The following is a 13,565-nucleotide window of genomic DNA, read 5'->3' on the forward strand; positions in this document are numbered from 1 at the left end:
TCCCCTACCCAAAACATTTGTGAAGATTAAATTGATATTTAAATCTGAGATCACATACTGTGTGGACCCAATGGCCCACATTGTACAGGGTGATCCTGGTAAATGATTACAGTGATACTAAGATCCTGAACTTTTATGAAGGAGAATATATTACTTTTTTGGTGTCCTCAGAGACCTTAACTGGATCCTGTGCATATACCCATCACTTTTCCAGTGAGATGAAAACAGTACCATGGCTTAATTGCCCTGCAAACATGCCCCTTACACTCCTATATAGTTGTGCCAAGAACAGTCACCCCCTGCCCAGTCAGTCTTGATGTTCAATTGTGCCTTTTGAGCTACCCCCACCCTGAAATTAGTGGTAACTTCACAGCTCCCACTACAGGCTGCATCAGAACATCATATAAATAATAAGTTAGTCAGTAAGAAGTGGGGGTATGTTCTATTTGAATTTTGCCAAATCAATTTGAATTTTGCCAAATCACTGGATGCAGTATCCCAATGACTGCTTTCTAAACTAGGGTCTGTTGTTTGTGTAACCCTCTGTTTCTGTCACACCGACCCACGTGGCCCTCTATTCCACACACTCCACCAGTGTAGGGGTTGTTACTGCAACAGGCATAAGGACTCGAACACAGGCAGAGATATCATAACTTTACAATGCTTTATTGATTGGCACTGTCTGCTGGGGACCTGTAAAACAGTAAGGAGAAAGCTGCCAATTTCAGGTACATCACAGGCCACCAGCCCACCTCTTCTGTGGAACTAAAGCACTCAGGAACAGAACAGTGATCGTATAGTGGATTTTACATAACAGAGGAAGTTTAACATAAAGTATAAACATACCTGTAAAACAGTAAGGAGAAAGCTGCCAATTTCAGGTACATCACAGGCCACCAGCCCACCTACATTACAACAGGCAGTTAATTCAATACATCCCCACTGACATATTACAGGAAAATGTAAAGAAAAGCAACATAGCTAATATACATAGCACATTAGTATATAACAACCTCAGCATAGTACAATAAGCAGTTTATAACTGTGAGGATTACAGCATACAGGTTTTCTCATGGCAGACATTTTAGATCCCATGTGCTCTGCCCGTCCCCATTAATCACTTTGGGAATATGCTACACACTACTAACCTGATAAAAGCATAATGCTGCTATAGCTGGAGGTAAGACAAGTTGATTCAGCAAAAGAATAACTCTTAAAATCAACCATAAAACTTTTGAGGTGATTAGAGCAGTAACAGACATCTTACCTCTTCTGTGGAACTAAAGCACTGAGGAGGGACCAGACCAAATGGTGGGATATAGACAGGGGGTAAGGGAAAGTCCATTAAGGATTATGGTCTGGTAAAGATTCTGTTTAGAGTGTGGCTATGATCTTTCCCACAGAAGTTAGCTGCTCTGTTAGAACTATTTATTTCTTAACTAGAACATAATTAACAGTAAAACATTCAAAGGTATATTCTGCACTTTTGGTCAGTATTTTGGTACAGTCCAAGTGATTCTTCCTGTCAGGAATTTAACCTCTTGCAGATCTGAGATATTTGGCGAACATTTATATATTTAAGTTAACTGTGTTAACCGTGTTACATTCACCCCTCCTTAATTTCGCCAAATATTGTTACACCAACTGAATCAAAACTTTACATAGTATGTTGTGAGACTTACCAAAATTCACATCTACTCATTAAATTGGAATAATATAACATAGCGTTCTTATATTACAATAAGCTATATAGGTATCTGTGCTTACAATATAAGGTAATAGAGCCTTTTTCTCAGCCCTTTAGCAAAGGTTCATTTAAGAACTACTTAGAGGGTGTGCACTTCCCTCGTACAGTAGGTAACACAAAGTGCCATTTACACAATGCTTAAATGAGGAGATACTCTTTACATATGGTACTAAACCCCTTATTAATTTCTGGTTTTTTTTTTTGCCACTAAACTATGCATACACACACCATTTGTCTTGCCTCATTTTTGTAAGATAAGCTCTTACATATTCCTATCAAAGCGCTAGTAGAGTGATAGTTTGTTCTATCCTTTAGTTGTTAAGGGCATTGCCTAGCAATTTAAGTACTTCTAGCAACTGACTTTCAGTTTGGCAGCTAGATATTATGGCATTCATTGAGCAAATAAGTCTGTCCACTGGCTTTACAATCCTACCAGACCTTGTTTGAGTTAAACCTTCTACTGGACTTTGTGGATCTCTGGGTAAATGGGAAGATTCTTTGTCACTTGAAGCGTGAGTAACATCACTTTGCCTATCTGACTGGAAAACAAAGTCACCTTGTTGGTTACTAAGCTGTGAATCCGACAAATCATTGGGTACTTGTAGGTCAAATAAAACTTCATTTCCAATGCCTTCTGTTTGTGCTGTATTTATATCATTACATGACTGTAGTGAATCTCCTCTCTCTGTATTGTTTATTGGGCTACTACTCTCTTTATTTTGCAAAACCCAATTCAGGGTACTTTCAGTATCTCCATCCTCACCAAAAGAGTCATGATGATCTTCTGCTTCCAAACTGGACACAGTAGAAGAATTGTCTGATGAATCTTCATCAGGGATCTCTAGAGGCAGAAAATTAACTGGTAGTATTAAGTTGCGATGCACTACTTGGATCTTTCCAGTTTTTGGATCACGTATCTGAAAAATGTGTATTTTTGGATTGGCCTTGACAACTTCATACACTGTAGACTCCCAAATGTCAGCTAGTTTACGTTTTCCTCGTTCTTTTCTGTTTACAAGTAGAACATGATCACCAGTATGAATTTGAAAGCCTTTTACTTTTTGGTTGTATTTCCTGGCCTGTCTCTTTTTTTCTTGACTTGAATGTTTCTGTGCTATACTTATTGCTTCCTGCAAACATTTCTCCATAGATGCAACAAATTCATCATGGCTTGTAACTGTCTCATCCTTTAATACACTTCTGAACAAGATGTCTACAGGCAACCGTGGGGTACGTCCAAACATAAGAAAAAATGGTGGATACCCTGTGGTTTCATGCACAGTGCAATTGTATGCAAAGGTCAGTGTTTGGATCATCTGTGGCCATTTACTTTTTGCTCTCGGAGTTAAGGACCTTAACATATTTCCTAGAGTACGGTTAAAACGTTCTGCTTGACCATTTCCCATAGGATGATAGGGTGTTGTGTGAGATTTTTCTACTCCAGCAATTTGTAGAAGCTCATTGATCAGTTCACTTTCAAAATTTGATCCTCTATCTGAATGTAATCTTTCAGGAAATCCATATATACAGAAAAAATTATCCCAAAGTTTACGGGCTACTTGCTTGGCTGTCTGGTTTAAACATGGGAATGCATGAGCTATTTTTGTAAAATGGTCTGTAACAACTAGAACATCAACACTTTCATTATTTCTGTCCTCAGCGGACCAAAAATCAATACATACAAGTTCCATTGGGTGGGTAGTAAGAATGGATTCAAGAGGCGCTCTTCCTTCTGGTTCTAGAGTTTTACTGACAACACATCTCTTACATTGTCTTACATATGTTTTAATATCGTCTTCCATCTGAATCCAGAAAAATCTTTCACGCGCTAGAAAGTTTGTTCTGTCTTGACCTTGGTGTCCAGCATCATCATGGATTCCTTTCAGAACTTCCCTTTTTAGAGAAGAAGGGACCACAAACTGGTATCTCTTAATTCCAGACCTGTTCCTTGAAACTCTGTAAAGAATTCCATTGTCCAACTTGAGCTTATCCCAGTGCTTTAGCAATCTCAAAGTCTGTTGGGATTCATAAGAACGTTCCCTACGGGATGGTCTTCTCCCTCTTTGGACAAAGTATATGGCCCTGGAAAGGTCATCATCTTCACTCTGCTTAGTTTGAAGATCCTTTAAGGAGAACTTTGGAAGTGGAATTGATACTTGCTGTATCAGAGTATTCACTTTTGGTAGTATCAGTACTGTGTGGCGTATTTGACCATATGCAGGTTGCAAGTGGTTTTGCATTACTGCTTTAACTTCTTCACTTGTCATCAAACAGGAATTAGGGACTGTATGAAGTGGCGTATGCTCCACTCCTTGGACACTCACTGAAAGTCTAAATGATTCCTGAACTGCATCCTTATCAAAAGTTTGGCAAGTTTCCAACAGATCTTGGTAGGGTTCTGCTACAATTCTGTTGTTGATTCTTGTCTTTACAAATGGTTGACGACTTAGGAGATCAGCTGGTATATTCTGTGTTCCTGGCACATATTTCAAGTCAAAATCATACGGTGAAAGTTTGGCAACCCACCTCTGCTCACAAGCATCCAACTTTGGTTTGCTCATTATGTATGTGAGGGGGTTGTTGTCAGTCCATGCAGTGAAGCGGTGTCCTTTTAACCAGTGGCTAAACTTGTCACACACTGCCCACTTTAGAGCTAGGAATTCAAGGCGATGTGCTGGGTACTTTGACTGGGACTTAGTTAGAGCCTTGCTAGCAAATGAAATAGGCTGGGCCCTCTTCCCGCATTCCGACATCTGACTAAGTACTGCGCCAAGTCCATCCATAGATGCATCTGTTGACAGGATAAAAGGCTTGCTAAAGTCTGGGTGTGCTAGCATCACCGTGTTTTGGAAATCTGCTTTCAAATCATCAAAAGCCTTCTGACACTCTATAGTCCAGTCTTCAGGGCAAATTTTCCTTATAATGGTTTTTCTTTGTCCATTTCTCTTTGACATATGCCTGCCTTGTTTTGGCTCAGCTGTTAACTGGTAAAGTGGCTTAGCTGTTTTCGAAAGTCCTGGAATGAAATGAGAATAATAATTTGCTAGTCCTAAAAATGACCGTATTTTCTTTACTGATGGTGTTCTCCTATCTATCTCCATCAGGTCACTCACAGCAACATTGGTTATTGCTGAGATTTTCTCTGGGTCAGCTTTTATTCCTTCCCTTGTGATGAAATGTCCCAAAAACTTGACAGATTGCCTTAATAGTTTACATTTCTTGGGAGCTAGTTTCAGGTTATGTTCACTAAGCCGACTAAAGACCATCTCGATTCTGTCAATGGCTTCCTGTTCAGTCTTTCCAAACACCAAGAGGTCATCCAAATAACATAACAAACTTAGGTAATTTTGGTCACCGAAGATTGATGTCATCATACGGGCAAAAGTTGCAGGGCTATTGCATAATCCCTGTGCCATTCTGTTATACTCAAACAGTCCAACAGGTGTAATGCAAGCGGTGTACTTCTTGTCATCTTCGTGTATTGGAATGTTATAAAAACCTGATGTTAAGTCCATAGTGCTAAACCAGCAATTCCCACTAAGAGAAGCTAGAGCATCTGTTTGATTTGGTAAGGGATATGCATCCTTTATTGTACGAGCATTCAGCCACCTGAAATCTGTACAAATCCTGGGTTCCCCAGACGGTTTCCATGCTAAGACAAGTGGTGAGGCCCACTCGCTATTGGATTTCCGAATAATTCCCTTCTCCTCCATTTCATTCAAGACTTCTCGCATTTTTTGAAAATGTGCAGGAGGGACTCTTCGGTATGGAAGGCGAAAAGGTCGGTCATCTGTTAGTCTTATACGATGTATAAAGTCTTTGGCCTCACCACAGTCCAACTTCCCCCTGGAAAAGATCTGTTCATAATGAGTAATTAGTTCTCCCAGTTTTTGTTTCCAGAACGCTGAGACCTCACATAAATCTATATTCAACTCTTCCAAGCCAAGATTTTTCAGTACGGTCCTCATATCTTCATGAGGTTTATACTCCTCAGGTATGGAACATTCTCTTTTCATAGAATTACCAGTGCAAGTATTTTCATGTACTGTGTGATATTGTAACAGCTTTGCTTTTTCCTGACAGTCCCGGCACCAAATGTAACCCTCTGTTTCTGTCACACCGACCCACGTGGCCCTCTATTCCACACACTCCACCAGTGTAGGGGTTGTTACTGCAACAGGCATAAGGACTCGAACACAGGCAGAGATATCATAACTTTACAATGCTTTATTGATTGGCACTGTCTGCTGGGGACCTGTAAAACAGTAAGGAGAAAGCTGCCAATTTCAGGTACATCACAGGCCACCAGCCCACCTCTTCTGTGGAACTAAAGCACTCAGGAACAGAACAGTGATCGTATAGTGGATTTTACATAACAGAGGAAGTTTAACATAAAGTATAAACATACCTGTAAAACAGTAAGGAGAAAGCTGCCAATTTCAGGTACATCACAGGCCACCAGCCCACCTACATTACAACAGGCAGTTAATTCAATACATCCCCACTGACATATTACAGGAAAATGTAAAGAAAAGCAACATAGCTAATATACATAGCACATTAGTATATAACAACCTCAGCATAGTACAATAAGCAGTTTATAACTGTGAGGATTACAGCATACAGGTTTTCTCATGGCAGACATTTTAGATCCCATGTGCTCTGCCCGTCCCCATTAATCACTTTGGGAATATGCTACACACTACTAACCTGATAAAAGCATAATGCTGCTATAGCTGGAGGTAAGACAAGTTGATTCAGCAAAAGAATAACTCTTAAAATCAACCATAAAACTTTTGAGGTGATTAGAGCAGTAACAGACATCTTACCTCTTCTGTGGAACTAAAGCACTGAGGAGGGACCAGACCAAATGGTGGGATATAGACAGGGGGTAAGGGAAAGTCCATTAAGGATTATGGTCTGGTAAAGATTCTGTTTAGAGTGTGGCTATGATCTTTCCCACAGAAGTTAGCTGCTCTGTTAGAACTATTTATTTCTTAACTAGAACATAATTAACAGTAAAACATTCAAAGGTATATTCTGCACTTTTGGTCAGTATTTTGGTACAGTCCAAGTGATTCTTCCTGTCAGGAATTTAACCTCTTGCAGATCTGAGATATTTGGCGAACATTTATATATTTAAGTTAACTGTGTTAACCGTGTTACATTTGTATATACTGTAGATAGGAAACTGGCTACAGCATCGGGTACAGAGGGTAGTTATTAATGGTATATTCTCTGCTTGGAGTAAGGTTCTTAGTAGGGTCCCTCAGGGCTAAGTATTGGGTCCACTTTTATTTACCTTGTTCATTAATGACGTAGGGGAGGGTATTTTAAGTAATGTATCAGTGTTTGCAGATGACACAAAATTATCCAGCCCAATTAATTCCATCCCGGATGTGGCATCCTTGCAAACTGGCAATCTGGGCAGCGAAGCGGCCCTGCACTAGCCAAACCAATAGTGGAGATGGACCTTGGAGTCCGTGTAGATAATAACATTGTCTGTAGCAAGTAATGGCAGGCAGCACCTGCAAGGGAAAACCTGTATTAAAGGGGGGCATAGATTTGTGGGGAGGGGGTTCCACTTTGCAGAGTGCTGGTAAGGCCCCATCTGGAATATGCTGTGCTGTGGTCTCCAGTGCTCAAAATGGATATGACTGAATTATAGAGAGTCCAAAAAAGTGCAACTAAACTGGTAAAAGGTATGGAAAGTCTCAATTCTGAATAAAAACTGGCCAAGCTGGAGTTGTTTATGTATGCTATCTATGTATAAATATATAAAGGGATCATATAATAATCTCTCTAATGCTTTTTTACCAGTAGGTCTTTCCAGCTGACACGAGGTCACCCATTCCGATTAGAAGTAAAGAGTGAGAGCTGTGAAGATGTAGAATTCTCTCTCTGAATCAGTTGTGCCAGCTGATACATTAGATTAGGCTTTTTAGCAACTAAGGATTATTGAAAATGCTGCAGTTCTTAGCCTCAGTTGATCAAGGGCCTGGTCTAAATGCTATCTTGGAGTCAGGCAGTAACTTTACCCCCTCTCTGAGGCAAATTAGAGAGGTCTGACAATTTTGACAAGAATTCACGCCAAGTGTGTCAAATTGGGCACACGCTATTACACGCACACAGACACATCAGATGCAATGGCAGTGAATGCAAATACATGTGTGAATGCAATGATGCTGAAATTATGGGGAACATGACAAATTCTGGGTAAAAACATTGCAAATTCCATCTGAAATGCACTTTGCAAGCTGCAAATGTGGTTGTAAATGACCCCAAATAGCCATTCAGCCGATAAGTGACAGAAATGAATAGGAGTTGATGCTTGCCTACTTATCTCCGTTAAATCTCTGTAGCTTTGTGGTACCATACAGTTATTACATTTAGGATTTCTATAAATGAGTTCCTTTTTTTTAAAAAAAAATGTGACTTTTAAAACACCTTAAAGAAATGGAGGAATTTATTAGTTGAATGAATACAGATCTCTTTTGGTAGTACCTCATTTAAACAGTGATTTACAAGTTGAATATTTTGTTGTTGCTTATTGTGTTTCTTCAGTTAAAGAAAAAGAGTACTAACCATTCCCTGTTTGTAATTATGTGCTTGGAAATAACTCATATTTATCTGCATTAGGAGAGGGACTGTAAGGTGAAGTGGTTAATATTTCCTCCAGACATTGATCAGGGTTAGACTTATGACCTTGGAGTTCATGGTGGCATAGGGCAATATGAAAGGCCTGTCTCCCTGACCGTGACATTCTCACTCTTGGGGAAGGTATCACAGAACCAGATGAGGATAATACACACTGAGATGCTCTTTAAATATTAAAGTTTCAAGAACACATTGGATGCTCCCAAGAGCACGGGACAAATAGCTGACTGTAACCTACAGGGCAGTAGGGTTTGAAGGGTCATGTGATATAATATGTTTCACTTAAGTGGGGAGTATGACCCCTAAATGATGATCTCATGTAGACTCCACAACAGACATTACACCAGAGTCTCCCAACTAGATTAAGTCACTTTTAAACCAAACTATTCCTTTTAATATATTATGACATTTGGAAACCCATGGCATGTCCGTATAGGTATAAACTCTGTCCAAATGAATATAACGTGAGACTGCAAATAAAGCATTCCTGGCATGTAACAAAGATATGAAAGTGTTTTTTGTGTTCCTGCTGCTGCTGTTGTATACATTATTTCTTTTGTTTGAATTAGCTGAGTGCTAATCCCACTGCTAGTGTATCTGTCACGATTGGCCAAGAAATTTGTGAAACTCCGGAAAAATTTGTGAAACTGCGAAAAATTTGCAAAACGCATTGAAGTCAGTGGGGGTTAGAATGTTTTTGTCCAAATGCATTAAAATCAATTGCGAATAATTTTGACACGCGACTAGTGATGGGCGAATTTGCGCCGTTTCCTGCGAAATTCGCGAAATGCCGAAAAATTTGTGAAACTGCACCGTTTTTGACGCCGGCATCCGTTTTTTTACGCCGGCGAGCGTTTTTGATGAATTTAAGTTTTGCGAATTTACACGCGACAAATTTTATGCATGGGACAATTTTAAAATGTGTGACACTTTTGTCCAAAAGCATTAAAGTCAATGGGTGTCCAAATAATTTTGAAGTGCTACAATTTTGACAAGCAACAATTTTTTTTTGTCGCAGGAAATTTTCCCTTGGCAAACTTTTGAGCCAGTTTTGCGAAAACATTCACCATCCATTCCTGCTGAATAAATTTGCCCATCACTACCCACTGCCAGTCAGTTACATGCTGAACTATACAGCAACACATTCCTTTCCATCGTGCTTCTTATTTTCATTTGTGAAGGAAGAATTTACTGTAAATATCTTATAATGAGAAATTCTAAGGCATAAAATATCTCCTTTGCTCAGGGGCACTGCTGCCATGAGGTCATCAGCGCAGCAAGGAGTCCTGAAACACCTCTGCTTTCACTAACACAAAGGCAAGTGCAGTTTACAAATATGTAGGCAACTTTGTGCACGTTACATACTTACGTTTCTTTATACTTAGAGCTCATTATGGTGGTATGTGAATAAAGAATCAGACCCAAGGTGCAACATGCAGAGGTGCAAGGGATTCTGTGGTTTGCAACTGCCATTGACTTCACTAGGCATAAGGTACAGGGCTCTTAGTGCATTTTAACCACCCTAGAAATTTTTTGTTCCTATGAAATCGCAATGGATGGGCATGAAAGTATTAGGTTAATTTTACAACCATTTTATTGCAGTTGTAAGTTGCACACTGCTGAGTGCAGTTGATTCACTGCTGTAATATTCTGCACCTATAGTTTCAAGCTCAGGGCACAAATATGCTGGAGTTCTGGGAAAAAGATTCACTGCTGTAATATTTTGCACCTATATTCTCAAGCTGAGTGCACAAATACTCTGGGATTTTGGGAAAAAAACCTGCAGTGAATGATAAAACACAATGGGGCAAATTTACTAAAGGGTGAAGTGGCTAAAGCTAGCGAAAATTCACCAGACATCATTTTGCCACTTGGCCGATTTCCTAACGGGTGCTGGTCTGAATTCGCTAGCGAAATAGACATACTCTAGCGTTACTTTGCACCCAAACTCCAGGCGAAGTTGCGCTCTGGCAAAGGGACGTAACTACGCTAATTCACTAACTTGCGCATTTTACTGAACGTTACGTCTTGCGCCAGACTTGACTTCGCCAGCTCAGACCAGGCGAAGTGCAATAGAGTAGATAGGAGTTTCTTCAAAAATAGTTGAAAATTTTTCTAAGTCCTTTTTACTGGGTAATAGGCTGAAAAAGATCTAAAATTTTTTTGGGGGGGTACCCTCCTTTCCCCTTACATTTGGCACCTAAACTATACAGTGGGCACACGTGTAGGGCAATATAAGACCTATATTTAATTTTATTAAGTTTCCCTGGCCTTGTGTAGTGTAATGTAGTTGCTACATCATACACATTCATTGTACTTTAACTGCACGCCGTATGCTAATTAGGCATCGCTAGCGTAACTTCAGACTGCTTATCGTATTATCGCAAGCGCAATGGTTTGGTGACCTGTGCGCAACTTCGGATCTTCGTGAATTTGCGCAGCCCTGGTGGAACTACACCTGGCGAAGTGTGGTGAACATGGCGAAGTGTGGTGAAGCCATCGCTAGCGCATTTTCGGCGCTTAGTGAACTTGCCCCAATGAATTTTGCCAATTTATTTGCATATTGCACAGCAAATGTTTTCCTTTTTGTATATGGCTGTAGATAGTGACGTAGTTGAAAGTACTCATTTAGCTTGAGTGAGGTGGTTGGTGCTTTTTGCTTCAAGTCTGCAAAGGTTCGAAGAGTGCCAGTAGAGGCCTTTATTAAGTCCATGATAGTTTGCAGGTTGGTCTCTTGCCATCTGCAATAGAAATCCCGGTTTTCTCCTGGGGGAAAGTCCGGATTTTGTAGATAAAGTGTATTAAGAGGATAGGCTGATCTTAAGTTATATTTGAGTTTGGTGGTGTTCCAAATATATAATGTCTGTTGAGGGGTGCGTAGTAGTCCTTTCAGGGAGGTAGACAATTTGTTACAGGACCAAGTCCAAGAATTCAAATGTCCTCTGGGAGACATTTTATTTTCAATGTAGCCCCAGATAGAGGTGGGTTCCCATTGCGACTAAGCAAATAGTTGGCGAAGATGAGCCGCCTCGTAGTACTTATGAAGTAACGAGACTCCCAGACCTCCGTGGTTTATAGCTGTAGTTAGAGTTAATTTAGGAACCCTATGTCGTTTGTATAAACTTTATGGAAAGTTGCTTGAATTTGTTTAAAAGCTGATAGGGGAACTGCTACCGGTAATGTCTCAAATAAATACAAAAATTTGTGAAGTATCGTCATTTTAAGTGCTGCAATTCTTCCAAACCACGATAGTGTGGGTGAGGACCACTTCTGTAAGCTCTTTTTTGTTTCCTCATGGAGTAGTATAAGTTTATAAATTATAATTTTCCTTTCCTGTCTAACTCCATGTCATCAGATCCCCATCCCTTTTTCAGTAGTTTCTAGAAGCTTATTACTAGACACCGGATTGGGGGGGGGGGTGAAGTGGGGCTTTTAAAGCTTTGGGAGCTTCTTATAGGAGCACTGGGGCTATACATGGAGTTGGACAGGAAAGGAAAATCAAGGCAAGTATGATACAATTTTCCCTTTTTATCTGCCCAAACCATGGGACTTTTTTTGACAATGTTATGTCAGCTCTCATCAGGAGACAGTGCTCTAGAGTAGTGCCTTAATGCTTTGAGTGCTGGTCAGTAGTGATGGGTGACATTTTCACCTGGTTTCACCACTAAAAAGCCATGTTGATTCAACTTTTGGCTAAAAATAACAATTATACCTCTAAAATGCATCTGTCTGGAAGCACTATCCCTTAAATACATGAAAGCCCTCCTATATCTTATTGTAGCCCTTGCTTTAAGCATTAAAAGCATTATATGACAAGTGCAACAAGAAATAAACACACATATAATGGCACAGGAGGAACAAGATGTGTTCTATTTATATTCCCCTTTATTATGAAACCCTTGTCCCTGAGGAGCAGGATGAAAGCCTTATTGTAAACAACATTTTTAAAGCCCTCTGACTGATCCAAACGACCTTGAAAATATCTCAAAAATATGTTTGAAAGTATATTAGAAGTCCAGTAAAGTAATGCATCTGGCAGTGAAAATATCAGTATATTCTGCCAACTAAATAAGAAGGAATGCTATTTGCCTGTCTCTGTCCAAAGCTTGTAGCCAGAAAAACAAAGCTTTGGGTTCTAGGATCCAGGGCTAATTGCTGGGAGGATGAGATACATAAAATAAATCAAAGTATTTAGTAAAATCATCCCACGTAATCCCAGTCAAAGGGGTCTTAGTTTCTCTTTAAAAATGAAACAAATTGGTCTGCCAATCCAAGGTTAGAGAGCTCCTGCCTTGTGAACCCTATACTGTCTCAGAGAAACAAAATATCTCCATCAACTGGAACCACATGCATCAAAGTGTCAGGCGATTTACGGTAGGGAAATGTATATTTTTATGTACTTTAGAATGATTTTTAGGAACTGGTTATTTGAGATGCTTTCACTTAAACGAATGTAAGAGAAATGTCATATACGCAAGCTTTACAAATAATGTCGCTTTGTGAGATTTCCCCCTGGCCTCAGAAGACATTTAGTGGAATTGAAACCTGCTGTTATTTTTGTATGGTGTACATGTAAGGATTCTGACGGTATCATTTTCGTGGGCTGAGAGAAGAGAGCACTCTCGGTTGTTCTGTATTAGATAATTGGGTACAGGCAGATTTCTAACTCCCTAGGGTGGCCAAGATGCTATTACAGTATTTCTAAACCCAGAATTATACAGTATATCACCAGGCCCTGCTACCTATGCTAAAGAGGAAATATAACCCCAATTTTCAATACATACTCAATGAATAGGTCTTGTGCTGAACATTATTTTTGTCTATTCTTTTAATTAAAATATCAAATATCAATCTAAATATGGTTTAGTCGTCTGTACTAAACAAGGAAATGCCAAGAAGGTGATAAGGTGATAAAACGAAGTTTCAGTCCATAAATAAGCCTCTGTATAAAAACGGCTCCTTATTTAAATGGCTGCAACTTAGGATAGAGGGGTTTGTTTATTCAGATCTCATATGCAAAAGAATGCCTGCACTCATGTGTATCAGAAGGGCAATGTCTGGGCAGAATCCATATAACAACAGATGCCCATGTATTGAAGGGAATCCACACTCATATGTCTTGGTCAAAAAGATGCCAAACTTTTACCTTTCTCAAGATACT

The 13,565-nt window shown here is 39.7% G+C and overlaps 2 long non-coding RNA genes across 2 annotated transcripts; both read right to left on the reverse strand.

Moving 5' to 3' along the window:
• Nucleotides 1-650: 650 nt before the first annotated feature.
• LOC121402145 lies at nucleotides 651-1,890 on the reverse strand. The gene is made up of 2 exons (XR_005966609.1): nucleotides 1,268-1,890; nucleotides 651-693 (listed from the first exon to the last, which is right to left on the reverse strand). It is a non-coding gene; the product is annotated as an uncharacterized LOC121402145 (long non-coding RNA).
• Nucleotides 1,891-5,959: 4,069 nt separating this feature from the next.
• On the reverse strand, nucleotides 5,960-6,910 carry LOC121402144. Its single transcript, XR_005966608.1, has 2 exons — nucleotides 6,577-6,910; nucleotides 5,960-6,002 (listed from the first exon to the last, which is right to left on the reverse strand). It is a non-coding gene; the product is annotated as an uncharacterized LOC121402144 (long non-coding RNA).
• Between the last annotated feature and the right edge of the window lie 6,655 nt (nucleotides 6,911-13,565).

This window comes from Xenopus laevis, chromosome 3S (assembly GCF_017654675.1).
Source record: "Xenopus laevis strain J_2021 chromosome 3S, Xenopus_laevis_v10.1, whole genome shotgun sequence".
Lineage (NCBI taxonomy): Eukaryota > Metazoa > Chordata > Amphibia > Anura > Pipidae > Xenopus > Xenopus laevis.